Source organism: Cygnus olor, chromosome 25 (genome assembly GCF_009769625.2).
Source record: "Cygnus olor isolate bCygOlo1 chromosome 25, bCygOlo1.pri.v2, whole genome shotgun sequence".
NCBI lineage: Eukaryota > Metazoa > Chordata > Aves > Anseriformes > Anatidae > Cygnus > Cygnus olor.
Genome location: NC_049193.1, coordinates 3,881,026 through 3,902,407, shown reverse-complemented (window position 1 = coordinate 3,902,407; position 21,382 = coordinate 3,881,026). Strand labels below are relative to the sequence as shown.

The window sequence follows — 21,382 nt, the reverse complement described above, 5'->3', positions numbered from 1 at the left end:
TTACTAAAGTAATAAATCAAAACATTCTAGGATTAGTACACTAACAGATGTCTTCAGCCTCACCACAGTAACACAGGGAGCAAGCTAGGAGTACAGAGCCATAAAGACCGCTTGCTTAGACTACTGTGTTCCAGCTTTACGGGATAATCCTACTTGTTTTTTTTTTTTTTCTCTTTACTCATTTTCACACTGTTCCTCTTCAGAGTGATAAACACAGCCTGGTATTTGTCATCCCGGACTGGATATAAAGATTGTTTTAAAAATATATTGTTATGCCAACACAATGATTTCTGTAGTTTGGTTTAATTCTAACCATAAAAGGAGTATGTGTTCTGTGCCAACTACTATTGAAAGCTAAATCTTGTCTTAACGTGTCTGAGGATGACATTACAAGGTAAGTACAATAACTGGATGACTCAATCTATGTAGAACAAAACCATGTTTCTGCCTATAGGGAAGAGTGTGGAAGAGGAGAGAGAAGGTACTACCGGACATTTTCCATATGGTGGTTTGAACCATACAGAAATAGTTTGGCAACTCTGTGGTTTCTTATCATGACATCACCTGTACAGGTCACAAAATTGGTTTTAATATCCCTGATTTAATTGGGGATTTTAAAGTTGCTAATACCAAAGCACTGTCTTTATAGCTGAAAAATCTGATCAACCTTAGTGCTGCTCTACCCAGCCCTCTATTTGGAGCTGCATGTTAAAGAGAGAATCCATCTCTGTCTGCTTAGAAGCTCTCCACACAGCTGCAGATTTATTTGCTCCCCAAAACAACATGTTTTGGGGAGCAAATATTACCTTCTGTACGTATCCAGAAGGTTCATCATTTGGTTTCAACTAAATCTGAAACAAAGGAGAGGTAATGTGAGAGAAGATATAGCAGCATAATCCAAGGAGCAGTATGCAAATTTCTGGTGATCCAACTGGCCTGTAAAAATAGATGTGTTCCGTGCACCAGAGGAGATAATGTGAGCTATATTCACAGAGAATTAGGGAGATAAATCAGAAGTGCTAAGAGCAAAGCTCATAGACTGTGGAGCACAAGGCAGTCTTTAAGAAAGCACCATGACAACATTTTTCTGAAAGAATCCAAGATATCTAAGGGGATGTCAAAATCAAAGTTTCTTAGATATGAAATAGATGTTCTGAGAATGTATTTCAGAAATTCGTATCACAAATTATAAAAGGAATCAAGAAAGCTGATAAAAATGTGCTAGCTACCATCCTGAACTACTTCTCCTGATGTCTTAACTACTTAGCATCTGTCAGAGAAAGCAATGAACCTTGTTATAGCCAGTGCAAACTAGAGATGAATAATAGTCAGGAATTTGATATCCAAAAATATTATATAGATTTGCCAATAACTCAACAGATTGCCAGAGAGATTGTTATGGAAAATCAAGTTACTTATTTTCAGAGAGAGAGCAAAATGTGATTAAAAAAATAAAATATAAAGGACATAGATACTGGATCATTAATGACATACCTGCAGCTCCAGCTGTATGAAAGTCACAATTTAGTCATAACACCTCCTTCTTCACTGAATACAGTGATCACATGCAGCCTGTGAGAATATCTCAAACACCACAACCAGTGCAAATTTTGCTTTCAAAATTTGTCATAAAAACACACAATGCACATTTGTATTTTCACTGTTCTCAAGCAATAAACTGCAACGTCACCCATGTAAAAGGCCAATGTAACATTGAAAATGTGTCAGCTAAGCAGTAGCAGACAAACAAAATACCTCTCCCTGTATGGCATAAATTGATTGTTGGCAATCTCAGGAAATGAAAACAATGATTAAGTGAGATGTGAAGAATGACCTTATGCTTTGCTTTTCATAACATGTTGGGAAGATAGCATGGGCAAAATTCCACTGATGCTGATCATGTCCTACATCTTTAATAACTGAGAAGATTTGGCGTTTTCTGCAGGACTGATACTTAAATACAAATTAATGATGACTCCAGAATTAGAGAAATGGAAAGACCTGTTTCCACGAAATGAAAATCATGCTGTCTAACCGTAAATATGTCATTTAGTGGTTATGCTGGCAATACATAACACTATTTCTGCAATTCATCAACTTCCATGTCAGAACAAAAAAATGCATTTAGAGTTGTCCATAGTGCAAGTACTGGTCCATGATGGTATTACCTACCCCCTGTAAACCAGAAGGACACAGGACATTGGAGGCTCAATGATTACTTAAGAAGAAAGGGCAAGAGACTCTGAAGCCAGAAGCTACGATCCTTTCCTTAGACACTGTTCACGTAGGCATTTTCAGTGACTTAATATTTTAAGAACTGTGACACACCAACGCTTGAGACTATTTTCCATATCAGATAGTGTAGTTCAACCTGCTAAAGTTATTCCCCAAGGGCCAAACTCAGTCCTGTTGCATCACTAAAAGTCTGCTGTAATCTGTATGCTGGTGTTAACGAAAGGGGAGTAGAGCTCAGAAAACACAAATGCTTTCCATTTTTTCTCTTTTTTTTTAAGATGATGCTGAAGACTGTCTGGAATTTGAGAACTGTCCGTGTTTAGGCCACATCCTGCAGAACACTAAAGCATAACTTAATGATTTTAATTTGTGAACAACAGGATTAGAAGCAAGTGTTTTGCGGGATTAAGGTCTTTATTTAGGTTTTAATAATCTATTATCATATTTCTGTGGTATTTTAAGAATATCAGCTCTTAACATTTAGCATAAGTCTTCGATATTTGGCATTTTTTATTAAAGCACCTTTTATTAAGCAAGCTTTCAGTAGCTGTTTAAACCCTTCAAACAAATTTGAAAATAGGTCCTAAGAATGTCATAAGTATATCTTTAAAGATCAGAAACCATCAAGCATCATAAAAAAATATAAAAATCTCTATTTTAATGTCACGGTTATAAAGACAATACTATGCTCATAGTACTGGGTATAAATGTATTTCCATCAAAAAAACAAAACAAACAAAAAAACAAACTAAAAGCTAGGTCTGTCAGTTGCCTATGGACTTACATAACACTTTGTATTTATATTTTTCCTTATTTATCTATTGCATTATTTCTTACAAGTGCAAATCCCACAATCCTTCTTATATGCGCACCAGTACTATACATATGGATATAAATGAAACAACTCAAAGAACACCAGAAAATAAAACAGAAGAGAATGCAGATTGTATGGGTCGTTTTGTCTCCCTCAAATGATTGTGAACTACTAGAATACGTGTTTCCACTATGCCCACTGCATGTCAAGCAGAGAATGAAGAGTGCTGTACTGAAAGAAATTAAAATCCTCTCTGTAATATGCTTCTGCCTCAAAAAATAAACAAACACAAAAACACTAAAAATGAGTATCAATTAGTTTCCCCCTTCTCTTTTGCTTTTGCAGTGAGTTGGTGAGGACAAAAGGCGAGAGGACAATGTATCTGGTTTTCATCCCTTTTCTTAAAGAAGGATGTGGAAATAATAAAGGAAGTTCAAAGGAGGGCCACAGAAATGATCCAGGTCCTGGAAAACAAGCATTACTGATGTAAGGCTTAAGGAGCTTATCTTACTTAGCTTAATTGAAAAGAAGGTTAAGAGGTGACTTGATCACTGTGTGTATCTGCACACACCTTTAAAAAGCACCTGATAGTGAATGGCTTTGCAACTGTACTGACAAAAGCAGAACAAGATTTACTGCCTTGCAAAGTTGGCAGGCGAGTTTTAGAACAACCACGATCACACGATTACCTAGTGCTGAGGATAACTGAGCAGTGGAACAGCTTACCAAATGGTGAACTTGCCATCACCTGAAATATTCACAATTAGTTATCTGCTTAAAAGACACTGTTTTGTCCAGCTTCTGGGCTAAATCGCGTGGTCTGTGAATGCAAGGAGATTGATTGGGCTGGATGATTTTTGAAGCCCTTTCTGATCTCAAATCATGTGAATCTATGAGTTTTCCTGTTTGTCCTTTAATTCATGGATGTCATAAGGACAATGACATTGCCAGCAGCTGCAATCAATAGGCTCGTAACAGTTGCAGCTTTGTATTAACACAATTCAAATCTCTTGTTTCAGAGCATCATCTGTTCAGCTATGGAACTGAGCAAGATTTATGCTGGCCTCACCCTTTAACATGTATTCTTAGGACAATTTCCCTTCTTTTTAAGCATCAAAGAGTGGCTAAAAATGGAGGGGTGGCGCAGGATGGGATGATAGAGCACAAGAAATGGCAGGCCAACTCATCTTTTTTGATGTCTGGCTAATCTTCCCACTTTGTATGATTAAGGTCAAACAGATTACCCGGTTATTTTTCTTCAGGCAGATTATTGTAGGAAGGCTTTATTCTTCCCAGGAGCACGGGGCACGGTTTCCAAGCTGGGCTCATTGGGGTATTCTCCCTAGGGGATATTATCAGCACCCCTGGCTGATTGTTTTATAACTTGTGAGGCGAATTTTCTGGAGGACCTAAATGTTTAACCCTGATGATATGAGGAAAACATATTGTCTTGCAATATCCGCATGAGGGAACAAAGCAACTTTTGTTCACCTCAGCTTTGGGTACGGCCAACTCCAATGGGGCCATGCCAACCATCACCTGTCCTGCTGCCAACTTCCCGCAGAGGTTCCTCGGCGTTAATTACCCTGTTTAATCACAGCCAGCTGTTACAACAGCCAGAGATCGGTGGCAGTTCCTAGTAGGGGGGGCTCCCCACCCTACAGCAGCTCTACCTGCCCGGGGCTGGCGGGGGGGCTCGGGGAGCACCTGAGGCAGCCACGGAGGAGGAGAAGAAGGAGAAGAAGGAGGCGCTCGTCTCCTGCCACTGGGGCTCTCCCAGCGCCGGGGAGCCGCGGGAGGAGTTACCTGGCCGAGCTGTGGAGGCCATTTCTCGGGGAGAAACGCGCCCGGGGGTGAGTGAGGGGGGTGCGGGTGGCTGGGTAGGAGCGAGCAGCGCTGCGGGGGTCGCCCTTTCGCCGCCCACCCCGCTGAGGGGAGCGGCTGCCCGCCGGGAGGCGGCCCCGGGCCGGCGGTGGCCGCCTGTTGCCGCGGTAGCCGGGCCCGCTGCCCGATCTCCCCCCCCGGCCCCGACTCCTTCCCCGCCTCGCCGGCCGCTCGGGGCGGCGCCGTCCCTGAGGAGAGCGGGGGATGGAGGCGCCATGCCCGCGCCGCAGCAGGGGGAGCCCCGGCCTATTGCCCCTGTTTCCTTCCCTCCAGTCTGCCCTTTCCCTCAGGCCCTGGGGCCGGGGGAAGGCTCCTGTAGGGTTATGCTCCCCCTGTAGTCCTAAAGCCCAGCGGTCGCAGCGTTTCCCGGTGCCGAGGAGATGGCAGTGCCTCTCTCCTCAGGCGCTGAGCGAGGGGGAAAGTCCCTTTTTTGGGTCCCGACTCCCCCACGGTGTTTGCAGGCTCTGTGGAGATGGCGGTTCCTCTCCTGTCAGGCACTGAGTGTGTGTGTGTGGGGTCCCTTCTTCCCCGCCCGGTATTGTCAGGCCCTAAGGAGATGGCAGGATGGCTCTCCCCATGGTGCTAGGGTCTGTTTTTGGGTGTTCCCAACCCTTTTCTCCGTCCCTGGGGAGCACCCAAGGGCCGATTCCTGTGCCCTCACCTTACCCTGAGCTGCCCTGAGGGACTTGGGCCTGCTGCGGCCCCAAGGGGTCTGTGAGGGGTGGGAAGCAGCATGCCCTTGATGTCAGAGCCCGTTTTGGTACTGATTTGGTGTGTGGCCATGGCCATGTCGTGGGATATTCCCGTGGCAAGCCTCTCTGAGGATGTTAGATCCATCTACACACAAGCAAAAAGCATCAGGTGCGACTGCTGTTCACATTTCTGGCATCACGTGTTGGGTATTTTTGTTCCTGAAGAATGCTTCCTGCAAATTAACCACACAGCCGTTGTGTTTTTAATTCTAACCCAGACATGCCTTTTGTTTGTTTGCTTTTTGTCTTGTTCATCTTCCAGAGGAAAGCAAATGTTCAATGCAACATCAAGCTTGTGACATGCAAGCATGGATGGAACTACACATGTTCCCAAAGTCAGGTGCATGTTATTATTTTGCTATGTAGAAAGGAGTTTTATTAATATTTTGATATGCTTAAACTCTAATGACATCAGCACAACTTCTCCGGTGTTTTTATACATGTTACAGCATAGGCATCAGAGATTGCTCTGTGACTCTGCCTGGCACATACTAACATTTTGTGTTTCTGTCCTACTAACAAGGACAAAAAGAGTAAATGGACAAAACAGACACTAGCAAATAAGAGTTATATTTAAAGCCTTTACTTTGCCCTTAGTTCACCCTCACTGTTCTTAATATTGTCAGGTTTCCAGAGCTCAGTGGTATCTCTTAATTTGGAATTTCCTTGTTTGTTGAGGTCAGACTGCGAGGATTATTCTAATGATTTTCTTACTGTTCATGCAGTCTCTTACTGCAAACAGGAAAAAAACTTCAAAATGTTGGAAACTATTAATTAGAAAGACAGCGAATATTGCCCAAGAGTATCATGTTTCAGAGTAACAGAAATACCTTACTTGTGTCAGCATAGCCGTGGCTATTTCTTTCACTTAATAGGATCCTTATTCTGGTTTTGGTGCCTGTGCTGCATGTGGATTTCTGAAGTATATGAAAGTAAAGCAGTCATTGCCCTGAAGAAGTTAAAGACAGAACCTCATGAGAATCTCCACCAGCTATTGTAATATAACCTAAATAAGGGGTGTAACCTTGTTAGGCATTTCTGTAGATCCCATGTGACATGTAGTAATATGCTTAAATCCCCAAATACTGTTGTAAATCTGGCCCATAATCTATAGTGCACAAGCAGCAGGGATCTGGAAGCAACATCTGCTCAGAGTGCATATGAACTACATCTTAATATAAATATATTATGGTACTGAGTCAGGGCCCCACTCTTCCCCCCCCCACTCTTCCCCCCTTCCCCCCCCCCCCCCCCCCCCGAAATCAGACTGGCTTTAGTAATGATTTAAGCGATCACAGTCTCAGATCCATCGTGGATGTAGAACTGACCATTTAGCCATTAATTCAGTGTGTTTGGCTTTTTAAAAATTGAATCTTCAGATGCTTTTTTTCTTTTTTCATTTGACCTTACCTTCCCCTTACTGTCTGTATTGTTTCAGGAATGATTTTTTTCAATGCTGACTTTCTTGTTAATATAGCAATTGTGCTGGGCAAATGACAAAGGCAAAGAACTAGCAGAAGATGAAAGCCAACTGGTGTTACCCATATGATTTAAAGTTGCATTTTCTTTATATAAACAACATGCCTGAGGTTGCTGCTTCAGCTTGCTTTATCCCACCAATGAATCTCTGGATTTACATGTCAGTCTGTGTTCTGCATTATATCTTTTTTCCGTTTCTTTTTTTTTTTGGTGTGTGTGTGATTCATTATAGTTTAGCATCATAAAGAGAATCTCTGGTGTACAACATATACAAGTCAGAGATACCATTATAAAATTGCTGTCCTGCAGTTCATGTAATCAGGGATATGCCCTGAGAGGAAGCTTTGTTGAGATGCTTTTAGAATTCTTGTGTGGCAACATTTCTCCAGCATGCCCCTGAGTGAGTGGTATCAAGTGATTTTTCAAAGCCTGGGTTTCTTGTTTTGTGCAGTTTTATTTTAGGAATAAATACTGCAAAATCCAGGGCTATGAAAATGGGAAGGTCTGAGCCTTGTCGGCCCCTTTGGAATGACATGCATTTAACATGCCATATCAGGATAGTGGTTATGAGACTCGTGACCTTGTTTGCAAGGGTGTCCTAAACAAACAGTCGACAGCACCTCACAAACAGTTACAATATTTGATTGTAAAGAGTTATCAAAGCAGTATAAAATCTTTCAGAATAGCAACAAACCTCACCTGGCTCACTGAAGTTACACATGAGTTCAGATTGTTCCTGAAGTTGAGTAGTCAGGGTGGTTTTTTTTTTTGTTGTTTTCCCCAAAATTACAGTGTGGCCATGACAGGAACTTGAACAAAGCTGAGAACAGTGGTATTTGGGAAAACCAGAATATCGTGCTTTTTGCAGGCCTGCAGACTGCCTAGGGGGGAAATCTGTTAAGAGCTAGACCTTCGCATGGAGATCTGGTTCCTCCCCCCGCCACCATCTGGGAATTGATTATATTCTTAGAGGATCGTGAGTTGTTTGTTGTGTTCTAAAGATGGATCCTCTTGCATGAAAACTGAAGCACAGATACAGATGAGAATAGACTGACTTCAGAAACAATGGAAATGAATGCTAAATTGAACAGTAACGCTTTGGTGTAAGACACTTTAGAATCAGGTTCTGCTGTCTAAACAAAACTAGATCTTGGCGCTTTCACTGTGCTACACTTAAAAGTCAGAAACAAAGCAAAGAATAAACAATTAGAATACAAGGTGCAGTCTTTAGAAACATATTGCATGTATATCTCAAAATTCAGTGGCTCAAGTACTGATTCACTTAAATTACATTATTACAACAATTTTTGTTCATTTTGATGAATAAATTAATGAAATGCCATCTAACTAAAATGTGGAAGTAGTTTAATGGAGGACAAAAGTATAGATAGATAGAAGAAGGGATTCTACAAGTTAGTAGACAATAGGTCCATCAGTTATTACTGAATAATACAATGGTCTTAATGTGACACTCAGCTCAGGAAACCTGTTAACTGGATGTTGCCAGAAGCGAGGGTGGCAGACGAGGGAGAGAATCTTTCTGCACGCTGTAGGATCTCTGCTTTCTGCAGATGTCAGTAGCTTTTGCTGCTGGCCATAAACAGGACAGCGGGCTGGGTGTGTGTGCAGGAGCCCCTCAGAGAAGCTGAAGCTGTCATAAACAGTCTTTATTTGCCAGCTCTGTATCCCTTAAACATGCTAAATGCCATTTGCCTAAGTCTGATAACACAACTCTAGTACTGTGGGATTAAAGAAGTGAAGTTTGGCGGGGGGGGGGGGGGGGGGGCGGGGTGTTGCTGGTTACAGCCAAAAAATGTATGTGCTTCAATTTAAATGAGTGACATCTGGCAGGTCTGGATTACACAGCTGGAGGAACTCCAGCATTCTTGGACTCCTAGATATGGGCTAGTAATTGCCTCCGGTCTGAAACTATTTTTTACCAGGCAAAGCACATAATTTGGTGCTGTTTATTATAAGCTATATTTTACTTGAAAACCACAACAATCCTTTGTCCTCTGAGGAATGTGAAGTTGCATTTGGGCCCTTTTGATGGGGTTTTCTGTTTTAGCCTTTGTTCTTGGATTTGCCGTGCAGGTTGATGTCTATTTTGTAAAGATGGGCTGGCCCCAATCACCCAACAGCCCATATTTGTGTAAACCCGACATGGGATGAGGAATCCAGCTCAGACCTTCAGTCTGTCCTCTGGTTAAAGAAAAAAAATATCTATGGTCAGCCCTCTGTAAGTAGCTATTACAACTGGAAGCTGAAATGCAGAACCATCTCTACTTCTTCCATTCTCACTTGCCCTCGTAGGGGTCAGATGTGAAGTAGAATTTCTTCAAAGGCTATTTGCATCTCTACGCTGTTTCCTGCGATGAGAATCATCGATGCAAAGAAACACTGCTGCATAGGTCAGGACTTGAGCCTTGTGGGTATAGCAAGGCCACATTAAGGAGTTAAGGATGCTGATGGTGCAAGACCAAAGTGAACTTTTTTTTTCTAAGGCCTTAAGTTATGAATTACATATTCACAATGTATATTTGAATGGCCTTGTAACCCTGCTCTGATTACTGGCAGATGCTCTACAGCTAATAGTGTCATTTCTGTTACTACATCAGTTGTTAACTGGGCCAGAAAACAGCCTTTAAGATTAAAGTTTAATCAATCCAAGTATTTGGAGAGCGAGCAAGTATAGCTTTTATTCTTCTCGAGAATTATATTCTACTTCTTTGAAATCCCTGGCAGAGATAGAATGTTCTGTCAGAAAATGTCTCCAGTGAGAAATAGCAGGCAAAGAATATTTTCTGTGGGATGGCATGAGCAACCTTGTACTTTAAAGCTTGTATATTAATTGCTTGTTAATGGGTAGCTTTTGGCAGAATTTCTTTCTGGTATGGCCTGAAGAATTTTAATGGAGCATCAGTCAGTGAGTGGAGAAAATACACTTTAAAAACAATAAGCAGGGCTCTCGGTGGTTGTGTCAGTTGGTGACATTGGCTAAATCAGTCATGTTCTACTTCTGGTCAGTTGTAAACTCTGCAATAACTTCATTAACAGGAGGAAGACGCGTTATATTCTTCCAACTCCAGTGCAGTATGTTTTTCTGGAGCCCCCCCTCCCCTGGCACTGGTGTTTTCAGAAGGGTTCTACGTGTCAGACAGAAATGCTAAAGCCCCTGCAGATGTTATGTTAAGGAGTGCATTTTTATGTGTCATGTTCAAAGGCCTCCGAAAGTGATTCCCCAAATGTTTTCAAGCTCACTGAATATTTCGTATGCAATGTTTTCACAAGCAGGGAGGCTATTACAAGCATGAGTCTAATAGGTATACCAGCAGATATTTCCATATGTGTAAATATGCACACAGTGTCCTCTGGGGATAAGAGAAGAAGGTCTGGTTATCCTCTGCTCATGAAAAAAACAGTGCTGCTGAGGTGATTGAGCCTCTCAATTTTGATTCTTATGCTTCCTCTTCTTTTGGTGGTCGTTGTCTGTAATTTCCCATAAATAGGGTATATTTCCCAGAAAAAGGGGTATTCTTCCCAGCAAAGAAGGAAGAGATTTGTTTAACAACATACCTTAAAACAGCCAAAGGTAATGTGGGAAACCTGCAAAGTGCAGGAAAAGCCTTCAGCTTACGCAGAATGCGATCTTTGGTTTGAAAAGAGGAGTGCTGTGCACCCGAAAGGTTTTGTGTACCCAGTCGCTCTTTGTGGTGTCACCTCTCTTGTTCCTGGTCACCTGGTTTGACAGGAGGAAGGGGAATTCTGAATTGCCCCTCCTTGAGTGAGCTTCACATTCCACCTGGCACATTGACTGCAGTTTTGGCAGTCTGGGAACTGAAAGGGAAGGGCATGCAGCAAGCTCTCCTTGGCCGTGGTCTGACACGTTCCCTTCCTAGCTTGCTGAGCGTCATTCCCACAAAAATGTCGGGAGGAACTCCCCCTGTAGAAGAAAGGAGGGCTGGTTCTTTGCTTTCCTCGCTTTCTGTAGCTTTGCACCTCACTGCTTCTATTTCCAAGAAGTAGACGTAGTAATCGTAATTCAATGGGATGCGTGTTGTAACACAGGGATTGGCAAATTTTCCTGGGAGAGAGGAATGACTCCAGACGGTCGTCTTTTTTTCTCGTTAGATGTGTAGAGTGAAACAACAGGAGCTTAGAGGCAGCCTCTTTTGGAGAGGGAAGATGGCACCTGTCACCTTACTGATGGTTTTTTGCGTTTTGTGGAAAGCAGAATGTCCCCCCTGCTGTTAGGGTTCAATGGCAGCCAGAACATAGGAGCTGTTGCCCCTCAGAGATGAGATGCTGCACTTCCCAGGTCCTAGTCCGCCTTTTAAGGCCTTCCACATCAATGCCAAAAACTACCAGTCCTTTTTGTTCCCCTCAGTACAGCACAGAGTTTCACAGTATGGGATCAGTAGACAAAAATGTTGCGGAGCCTTTAGGACTGCTGGATCCAAAGCACAGTGATAGTAGCAAGGAATTGGAGAGTTAAACGACTCAGCAGATCCTGCTTTTCACCCTTAAATACACACCTTATTGTATAAACATAAGTACTGTACACACAGCGTGCTCTGCAACCTTGATTCTGCCGTGTCTTTGTCCTTCTGTAGACCTGTAATTGCTAGGCTGTATTTTCTTTAAGGCCAGGACCTCTGCGTGCTTAGCACAGAAACTAGCTGTTGGAAGATCGGCTTTAACAAAGGTTTTCATGTGGAGTGGAGCTGAGAGAAGGTTAACATCTTCAGGCAGCAAAGATAATGCTGTAGTCAAGGCCTTAATCTGTAATGGGGATACTGCTCCCCTTGAAGAGCGTTTTAGGTATGGTCATCATCTGTGTGCGTATCCCACTCGTTCTGGGGGAGGGACACCATCAGGTTAGTGAATATACCAAATTAGTCATGCTTTTGCACAGGAGGCTTCCGTTAAACCAGTCTGTCTGTATGGCACACAAGCTTTCATTTAGAATGTGGAAAAATAACCTGAGAACAACCTGGAGCAGAATAAATCTGCTTATTGCATTGTATCCGCTAAGGATCTTCTTCTCCGTCTAGGTTTAATGGTTGGGAGATGTTCTTAAGTAGTGAAGAGTATATCAGGTGAGGCTAAATTTGAGCTCAAACCTGATTCAAACACCTTAAGAAAGCAATGAAGAGAGGAGGCAAAACACACAGAACCCCCCCCCCAAAAAAAGTGGAAGCGAATCCTGTATGACTAGCTGTATAAACCAAAATGGCTGTGCTACTGTTTTTATTTTGAAGTGCCATTTAAGAAGATGGCTTTAAACTCCCGAGTCACTGTTGGGTATGTCTGTAATTCAAAATTGAAAGCAAAGCATCTACCAGCCATGCCGGGGTTCGCTTCACTCGGGCACGTCCTGTTCAATGCATCTTGTGTTGCTTTAGTCACCGTGTTCAGGTTCTTGATCCACTGCAACCTCCCTGAGGTGCGTTGAGTGCTGTCTCCCTACTCAGCACCCAACCTCCGTCAGCGGCCCAAGTCCTGTGCAGTTGATGATCCTCCACGCCCCCCATGCACACACCAGTGCTCGCTTTGTGCCTTTTTCTTTGTTCTGAGCCCTTCCACGTGCTTGGAATGGCTGTCCAGGCAGACTTCACAAAGCCTCCTGTGTTTTCCTAAAAATGATTCTGAAAATTGAATGTATTTCTTGCCCCTTTCCAACTCAGAAAGCCATACATCCTCCTGTGTACGTTTTGTATTGATTTGTGTGCTCCTTTGGTGCTGTTAGACTGCAAATTTGTGGAGCTGACTCGTATCTGTGCAAAACGTTTTCACCTAGTGCGCATTGCTCTGCTCATCTAAAGCTCTATATAAATAATGAAAACGTACAGGGCTTGCTGGCACAAGTCAGTAGAGAGCTGCGTTTCCTGAGGCTCTGCTTCAGAGCTCTGCTTTGTTTCTGGGAGCTCTGCTTTGTTTTTGGGTCTGTTGTGCAAGTATTTTACATAAAGCTTCATGCGAGTCTCGGTGCTGAGGCTCCTCTGTCTTCCACATTACGTAAAGTACACGCAGCCTTGTGTTGAACCAGTGTGTGCACAACGCAGAGAAGGCGTAAAGCCAACTTCCTTTCCACTCCCAGCTCTTCCTCAAGTGCAGAAATAACTGAGAAACCTGCCTGGAGCATGGGAGTGAATACTGCTGTCCCGAGAGCGTGCTGAGCTGCGCGAGGAAGGTGTGTCACCGACCCGCACAACGGCTGGGCGGTTATCCCAACGGATAACGCCGCGGGAACAAGCTCCCCAGAAATACCTGCTTAGAGAGACTGGGGTTTCAACTCCAGGATATAAAGTGAACGTGGTTAAAAAAAGGTGTACGCTGATTTAGGAACACCTTAGCCGTACAGATAGTGTCTTAAGGCATGGCCAGTAGCAGTGGCCCTCCTGGGATTTTATTGAGTTATTTTTGCATTGTAAAGTATCTCTGGATAATTTTTTCTCAAGGGCACTGTATAAATAAAACAACTGCCTGATTGATTTAAAGTGAATCTCTTAGTTTTTTGGCTTCCGTTTCTACAAATTACACGTCTATATTTCCCTGCTTCACAAATTAAACCAGATATATCATGGGTGGAATGAGATCAATTTTATTACACACAATAGTTCATTAGTGAAGTAGGAGCAATTTCATGTATTTATGCACAGCCTGTCCAGGTTTTTTTTACTGCGGCTCTTTCAGATGTAAATAAAAATATAATGCTTGTTGAGTTTCTTATTAGACAGCATACAGGAATGGAAAGTGTTTGTGGGATTGTGCTGAAGGTTAGATTTTGAAATTTACAGCCTACCATTTGCACTGGGGTTGGAACCCACGAGTGATGGTTGACGTTTTGGCCAGCAGTGTGGGTTGACCAGAATAATCTCAGAAGCAAAAGGTTGGCTCGTAGTATCATAGAAAGGCTTGGGTTGGAAGGGACCTCAAAGATCATCTAGTTCCAAGCCCAACTTGCTGCACCCTACATCCAGGCTCCGTAGCGCACTGACAAATGCCTTGCACGCACCTCGTGGAAAGCAAAAGCTGGAAGTCTGTGCTGGAAGCCCCAGGAATTCAAAGAGGAGCTGAGCCTTCGTAGCCACCGAGCACTGCGGGGGCTTCCAGAGCTGAAGGCACAGGTCTCTGTCTTTGTCACGTGCTCAAGACCCAGTGTTTGTACCCAGAATTTGCAGCAGACTGGGCACTGGACGCAGAGGAGAGCGTGGTGGTGTGTGCTGCATTAATTCATGTTGAGCGGTAGCCGTGTGTTCGTGCCTGCATACCGAAGCTTTTGCCTGTTCGAGCTGCATGATGTTTATGCGCCTGCATCTGTTTTTGTCGAGTAGGTACCATATGTGAATACACTTTTTTTTTTTACGCCACAAGTAGCTTTGTACCCCAGTTTATTCCTACATACATAAAAGCAGCTGGCAGCTGGATGAGACTAGCAGACCTGTTAATGTCAATCCTGAGTCAGTCAGCAGGATCAATGTTATGAGGCAGTTCTTTCTCCCAAGTGGCTGATCACAGGAGCTGCATAGACACTTCTGCTTCTGGAACCGAATTCTTTTTCGTTATGCGGTAACATAATGTTGCAATACAATTAGAGGAGCTATTCCTAATCCTGCCTGCCTTTGCTATTATTTTCAGATCGCTATCTGCTTGATAATAAATACTTGTCGTCTTAAAAGACACGCAAATGGTGACGATGGAATTGTATATCTTCAGCTAATTACAGCACCAACCTGCACGGCTTTCTCTGGTTTGGTGCAGGTCTCATTCTTTTCTGCTCAGAACGGTTATGACTCTGCAAGGTGACCTCTGAAGTAGTGCTGAGGCCATCAAACTCAAGTCATGTTCGGCCACAAAAGAAATTCATCTGTATGTTCAGATGTCATTACTGGTCCTGCTAATCCCTTTTGACTCAGTGGAACGCTTCTGTATGTTGTTAATAAAGTTGATTATTTTCCTTTAAAAAAAAAAAAAAGTACATTTAAGGAATAAAGTGGATGTTATCTTCCTAAAAGATACAGCTAGGGAATGGTTAAGGCTTTTAATATCCCTAGGTGGGAATTAGGGAACAAGAATGGATGCTTTGTAAGGAATTGCTGGTTATTATTACAGACTTCTGAAAAACAGACGTGAAATTAACAGTTGTGTGTCATTTCATTACTGCTTTGGCAGTCTGCTTTCTTTTCCTTTAAGGGTAAGATGGTTGCTAGGGCTTTGTAGTGAATAACCTTTTTGTGTTCAGCTCAAGGCAGAGTATAATTATTTTATAATTTTGGTTTGTGAGGCCGTTTTAGACACTTTTGGGAAGAAAAGAGCTCAGCTTCTGCGAACCCCCCTCTTTCTCAGCTGCCCATCATTGGCATGTCACAGCAACAGGAAGGGAAGCTCTGCGTCTGCCCTCATCATCGGCACGCGGTATTCGCCTGAGGACATGGCCACCGCCAGTGAGATGAATGTGGCCTTGACGTTGGTACAAGCCAGCGCTGATTGATTTTGAAAAGTGAAGTCCTCTGTCAAGGTATGTGTCCGCTGTCACAGCGTAATCGCCGTGCCGAAAGGAGGTGGTGGGCAGCAGCTGCTGGAAGTGAAGGAGCCGTGCCTCAGGTTAAAGCTGATGTCTAACTCTTTGGTTTCAAGGGGCAAATTTGCTTCTAGGAGTCAACAAGCTTGCTTTTCCATGTGGTACTGGTGAACTTTGTCCCTGTTGAGAATTTTTTTTAGGACTTGACAGGTTTTTAGTCTTTTGTGTTGGACAGTCTGATACTGCTGCGTGCAGCGAGATGCCGTAAGGACAGGCTGGGGTCTGCAGGACCCGAAGGGGCATCTCTAACATGGACATCTCCATCTGAGCCACCTGTCCTGGATCGCTCAATAGTCCTGGAGAGCAAGTTCACAGTACATCACACAAAGCTGGGACGTGCCCCATCTGCCTGCCAGGCAGCCCTGCTTGGAGAGCCAGGCCATGCTCTGACCTCCGGGCTACGTGGGCTGTCCTTCTGCAGGCTGGAGCCGCAGCAGCGCTGTGCTCGGATGGAGACAACTCACAGGGCAGATCCCTGAGGTCGGACAGATCCCACCCTCCGACCTGCCTGCAGCAGCACGGGTGAGCCTGCAGCACCGCTGCCAAAACCTGGATTTCCTGAACTCACAGCCCCACCGCTACCAATTCCCACGGCCTTGCTGCAGTCGCACCACTAGACACAGAGCCCTCCTCTCTGCTTGTTAATGCACTGCGAGAGCGCACATACACATCTGTGAACGTTCTACCTTCGTGTCTGAGGAACTGCTTGCAATTCGGTGCTGCAGCATTATCTTTTTTTCCCTGCTAATTGCTTTGCTACATGTGCAAAGCCTCAAACGATGCGAACGCCACCACCACCACCACCAAATATTAGCCTTGCTGGGAGCCATTTAGAATTGCACCCTCCGTGTGTTTGGAAAATATTTAAAACGAGAGGAAACATATTCTTGCTTAAGGTGTGCCTCTAACTTGGGATCCATCACTTCTGCATGTTGCCCTGGCAACGCTGCAATAGCAAGGGAGTTCCTTTTATGGCTGATTTCCGAGCATGGCCGAGCTGGAGCCGCCAGCCTGGGTTACCAAGCAACCCCGGCCGGTGCTCCGGGAGCTAGGAAATGCAGCCGCCGCTTTTGGATAGTGCCCGTGATCGTGATCGTATGCTCATGCTGTCAACTTTGGTCTTTTTGCTGTGAAAATAATTGCTAGGGAGTCTGTCTGCATCCTGGTTCGGTGGGGTTGTTTTTCCCCACTCTTTCTCTCGCTTGAGCGTTCGATGCGGGAACGCTCAGAGGAAGGAGAATACAACAGTCCATTTATTTAGGAAAAAATCAGAACGTTCTATTCAACATGTGATGCTGAAGGGTAATTAAAGTGATGCCATCTGCACAGCGTGAAAAGAGAGGCATCCTTAGTTTCCCAGGTTTGCAGCTGATCAGACGTCATGTTTGAGGACAAGCCTCACGAAATGCAGGTGTTGAATTGCGTTGTGAAAGTTTCCTCCAATTCCTGCCCTGGTACTGCTTCCTTCTGTGGTTTTATCTTCCCTGTACTTCAGAGGGTTTTTGATAATAAGCTGCCTTGTGGAGGAGGATGCGAATTAGGAGAGCTTAGGAAATCATTAAAAGACGTATGATGAAATTAAAATGTAACGTCGTGTTAAATATTTATATTCCAGCCATATCCTACCTGCGGTTGCCTGTCGGCCCCCTGCTGATAAACAAACACCTTACAAAGGCCTGGTCCCTATTGCCAGGAACCTTGGCTCAAAAGGCGGGGAAGCTGTTTTTGCAAGGGTCGACCTGAAGCACACAACCCCTCCTATGGAAGCTGAAGGACCTAGGTACCAGTTTCAAGTTAGCTTGCACGATTTTGTTTCACCAGAGACCTGTCGAGGGGTGGTGTGACAGACTGTGGATGGCGGGTGTCAGAGCAGGGGTCTCCCAGGACCCCACTGAAACGTGTCCACCAGAGGTGGGATCCCACAGATCGGGACGTGCAACAGTGCCCAGGTTCAAAGCAGCACAACAGGGCTGAGCTGGCATCAGGAGAATCGCCCCGATTTACCACTTTTGAATAATGTTGCAGATTTCCGTGTATCTCGTGGATCTTCTCAGCGCTGGCAGCTGGAGAGGAGGAAGAGAACATGGCATGTCATCCACAGTGGTTGCGATCTGCCAGAGTCTTGTTTTGAGTCAGCTCCTAAACAGCCAGGGGAAGGCTGATTGCATGCTTCTTACAACTCCTTTCATATGGAATAATGCATTCCTCCTCTTTCACAGGCAACCAGTGAGTGCTTAGGATCTTGAAAACCACAAGGGCCTGTATTTCAGCCTCTGTGAGGTTATTAAGCATGCGAGGTTCCAAGAAAGTAGTTAATGACCTATTGTGGTGGCAATTCTTTCCATCCTCTAAACAAGGAAAATGAGCAGCGAGGGAGGGCTTATTTGATGTATTTGGTGTTGCAGAGAAAGTGTAGCTGCTTATCTCTGGTAACCTTCCTGTGATGTATTTCAGAAGACAGCACGGAGAGGCATTCAGCGTGTGCTGCAATTTGGGTTGTGGGGTGTTTGTTGCGGAGGTCAGAGGTAGTCTGTGAGGTGCTGGATTTGGCATCGTGTCCGTCTCTTCTGGTTTGCTTCCTCTGGCACTGGTCAATGCTTTTAACCGGGGTTAAAACAGGAGGCAAACTAAACCTAAAGCATCCGTTCCAGTTTTCAAGGGCAAGTCCCCTCCTAGAAATCCCCTCCTAGCCTTGGCTGCAGTATTCATACATCCCCAAACCTTGGGATTAATTTGTACGTGTACTTCTAGAAACGGAGGCAAACGGTTTTGGTTGCAGTTTTTATTGGTTATTTTATTTTAGACAATCTATAAGAATTAATCTGGATACAGCGAGACAGATTCCCAGGTGACTTAATTTAGCATCACTCCAATGTCTTGAAATGGGCAGCACTAACTTGTTACACCAACTGTAAACGTGGCCCTTCATGTCTTGTATCAATTTTCTTTTAAATAACAATCACACCAGCCCACAGTGATATTTAGCATTACTCAATCCTTGTAAAAATGACAAACTTTACCTCCCCGCGAAGTTGCCTTCGATTAGTCACACGTGTCAGTGTTAACAAAAGATGACACTCAGAAGTGCCCCGTGTGCTTCATTTAAAGCTGTCTGTTACGTCGGGCTGTACCTTTTCTATTCCCCCAGAATGCTTATTGTCAAGGGAAGCAATTTCACATCCTGCCTATTTAGTGAAGAGATTGTGAAAGTTATCTTTGTTGTTTTGAGAGAATAGATTTTATTGCCTTCAAAGCAACTGACCAGCATTGCCTTAATTGAGTGCACGTATCCCAGCCTTCAGTGAGGCAGGCCAGAGTCGAAGCCTTTCTATTTCATACAATTTCAGTCCAGTGTGTTGTCAGCTGTAACTGGTTCTTTTTAATCTTTTGTAGTAAATGTCAGGTGAGGAACTGACAGTTCTGAAGGTAACAATTTTCCATTTATCCACAGTCTGTGTAATACATGAGTGGATACTGACTGCCTGTGAATGACCATTGCTGTCAATCCAATTTAAAATCCGTTCTCTTATGTGCTTCTGGAGGGATTCTGCCTGTGTAATTTGTCTGTAGCTTCTAAAGGATAGAGCAGCTGCGAATTGAAGTCTGCATTCAGTTTATTAGTTGTATTTTAAATATTTGATCACAGTGAGGCTAAAAATTCACTACCAATGTAATGTGGTATGATGCCTTAAAATGACTGTAGTATTTGAGATGGATCAGACGGGAAAAAAAAATCATTGTTTGTGAGAAAATAATTGCAGGTATATCACACTTCAAGCCTAAATATCATAGATTATTTACAGTCTAGGAAAGGAATATGAGACTCCAGATAACAGGGAGAGGAGAGATTAATTTCATCTCTTTGGTAAACACCCGCAGCAGCTGGGTGAGGAGGCATAAACAGGGGCCGTACCTGGCCAGAAGCAGCGCCTGCTTTGCGGACAGACGAGGTGTGGAGACCGCAGCTGGGATCTGTGGCAGAGAATCTGCATTTCGATGTGCACCTGCCTGCGTGGCTCTTCCTTCCCTGCGTGCTGCCGATGGGATGGCAACGGCCACGCTCTTGTAACATGAAGGTACAGCTCAGGGTTGCTCTTGTACGTCAGGCTCTTCGGCTGCTGTCAGCTCTCGTTCACAGAACGAGGCTTTTAATGCTTAATTCCCTTTCTTGCTCACCTTTTTGCACATGCATGAAGAAACAAAGCTGGAGTAAGGGCATGAAAAGGCATCCTGTAGGAAATAGGTCAGTCGTTTATTTACCGTAGTGCTTTAGCTCTGATTATGCAATGAGCTTAATGCTGCTTCAGGTAGAGTGGGGCCTTGTATTTCTATGCAACACCTGCAGTGGTGGCGTGCTCTGCCGTTCCTCTGCCCGCATTCCCATTGAATAATAAGAACCAGGTTTTGAAAAGTACACCAAACATCTGGTAAAATCAGGGCTCTACAAGTTTATTTGAAAATATTTGTGAGAGTCACAGATTTGCCAGGTGGTGAGCACTGTTGAAAATCTGTCCCTAATTTACTATGTAAATTAGGCCATTAGGTTAAATTGATCTGCTTGTAAGTTAGCATGCTACCCAGTATGAGCTACGGGGGTAGAAGCCGTCCTGGTAAGACATACACATTTGACTAAATTGTATTTACATTCCCTGCTCTCTTTATGTGATGGTCATCCCCCTGTGAGTCATCCCAATATGCTCCAGGTTATGTGGGAATCTCGTCATGGCAAATTGTTGATTTAATGAGCTTGGAACAAGACAAACACAACATCAAAAGCTGGGACACCCAGGGAGTAAGTGACTGGAAATGAGAGTACATCATCTTAAAAACAAAAACAAACAAACAACCAGGACAAACATTTATCTGCTGTTTTGTTAAAGGATTCCTCTTCTCAGACACAAAGAAATCACTGTAAGACAAACATGCTAGCAGCTACTGTCCATGTTAGCTCCTTTTCATGCTCAGTATGTCAAGGAAAGAAAAAAAGATTTATGACTCATTGTTTTCCAAGGCTGCTGCTTCCTCTGCAGATATTTACAGGTTGGTTTTTAGAAAAACAGTTTACAAACTGCCCACTGAATTTCCATTTTTATTGCAGGGTCATATTATTACTGCCTAATCCATCATATATCACACAGGCTCTGCACTTAATGCTCGATTAAGGAAAAAAATGCATGGTTAGCTACTCCTAAATTATTGTGTCTTCTCACCATATATCTTCAAGATAATGCAGATGATACAACCTGTATGTTGGTAAGGCTTGCGTTATTCAACCCCACTGCTCACTTGGGGCCACTTTTCTCTAGGTGTTAACATCCCCTAGTGTAAACAGGCTTCTCTTTTCCGTTCTAGAAACATGGCTGTTGGTCTCAAAGAGCTCTAGAAGTCTTCTTTGGAGCAGGAACCTGAAATTTTGTAACCGTTTTTAAATAGCCTAAAAGCAGCCTCAGGGTCATACTGTCACTTTTTAAAATATCACATTGAACATTTAACACCTGGTAAGTACTGAAAGTGTCACTTTGAAAACAGAAAGTTATTTTCATTTGGAGAATGTTCCGAAGCTTGACAGTGTTTCCCACACATTTGTACTGTCTTCCAACTGGAAAAACTTGGAAAATAGTAGTGAAGTGCATG

General features: G+C 43.7%; 1 protein-coding gene and 1 long non-coding RNA gene across 5 annotated transcripts in view; one reads left to right on the top strand and one right to left on the bottom strand.

Annotated features, from left to right (window-relative positions):
- LOC121059792 overlaps positions 1-5,897 on the bottom strand; it is a 38,524-nt gene extending 32,627 nt beyond the window's left edge. For all 3 annotated transcript variants that reach the window (XR_005814631.1, XR_005814633.1, XR_005814632.1), the window contains exon 1: positions 4,856-5,897. This is a non-coding gene — a long non-coding RNA (uncharacterized LOC121059792). The remainder of the gene's footprint in view (positions 1-4,855) is intronic.
- TANC2 (tetratricopeptide repeat, ankyrin repeat and coiled-coil containing 2) overlaps positions 3,145-21,382 on the top strand; it is a 283,000-nt gene continuing 264,762 nt past the window's right edge. For both annotated transcript variants that reach the window (XM_040536497.1, XM_040536498.1), the window contains exon 1: positions 3,145-4,902. The gene's annotated coding sequence lies outside the window, so the exon portion shown is untranslated. The remainder of the gene's footprint in view (positions 4,903-21,382) is intronic.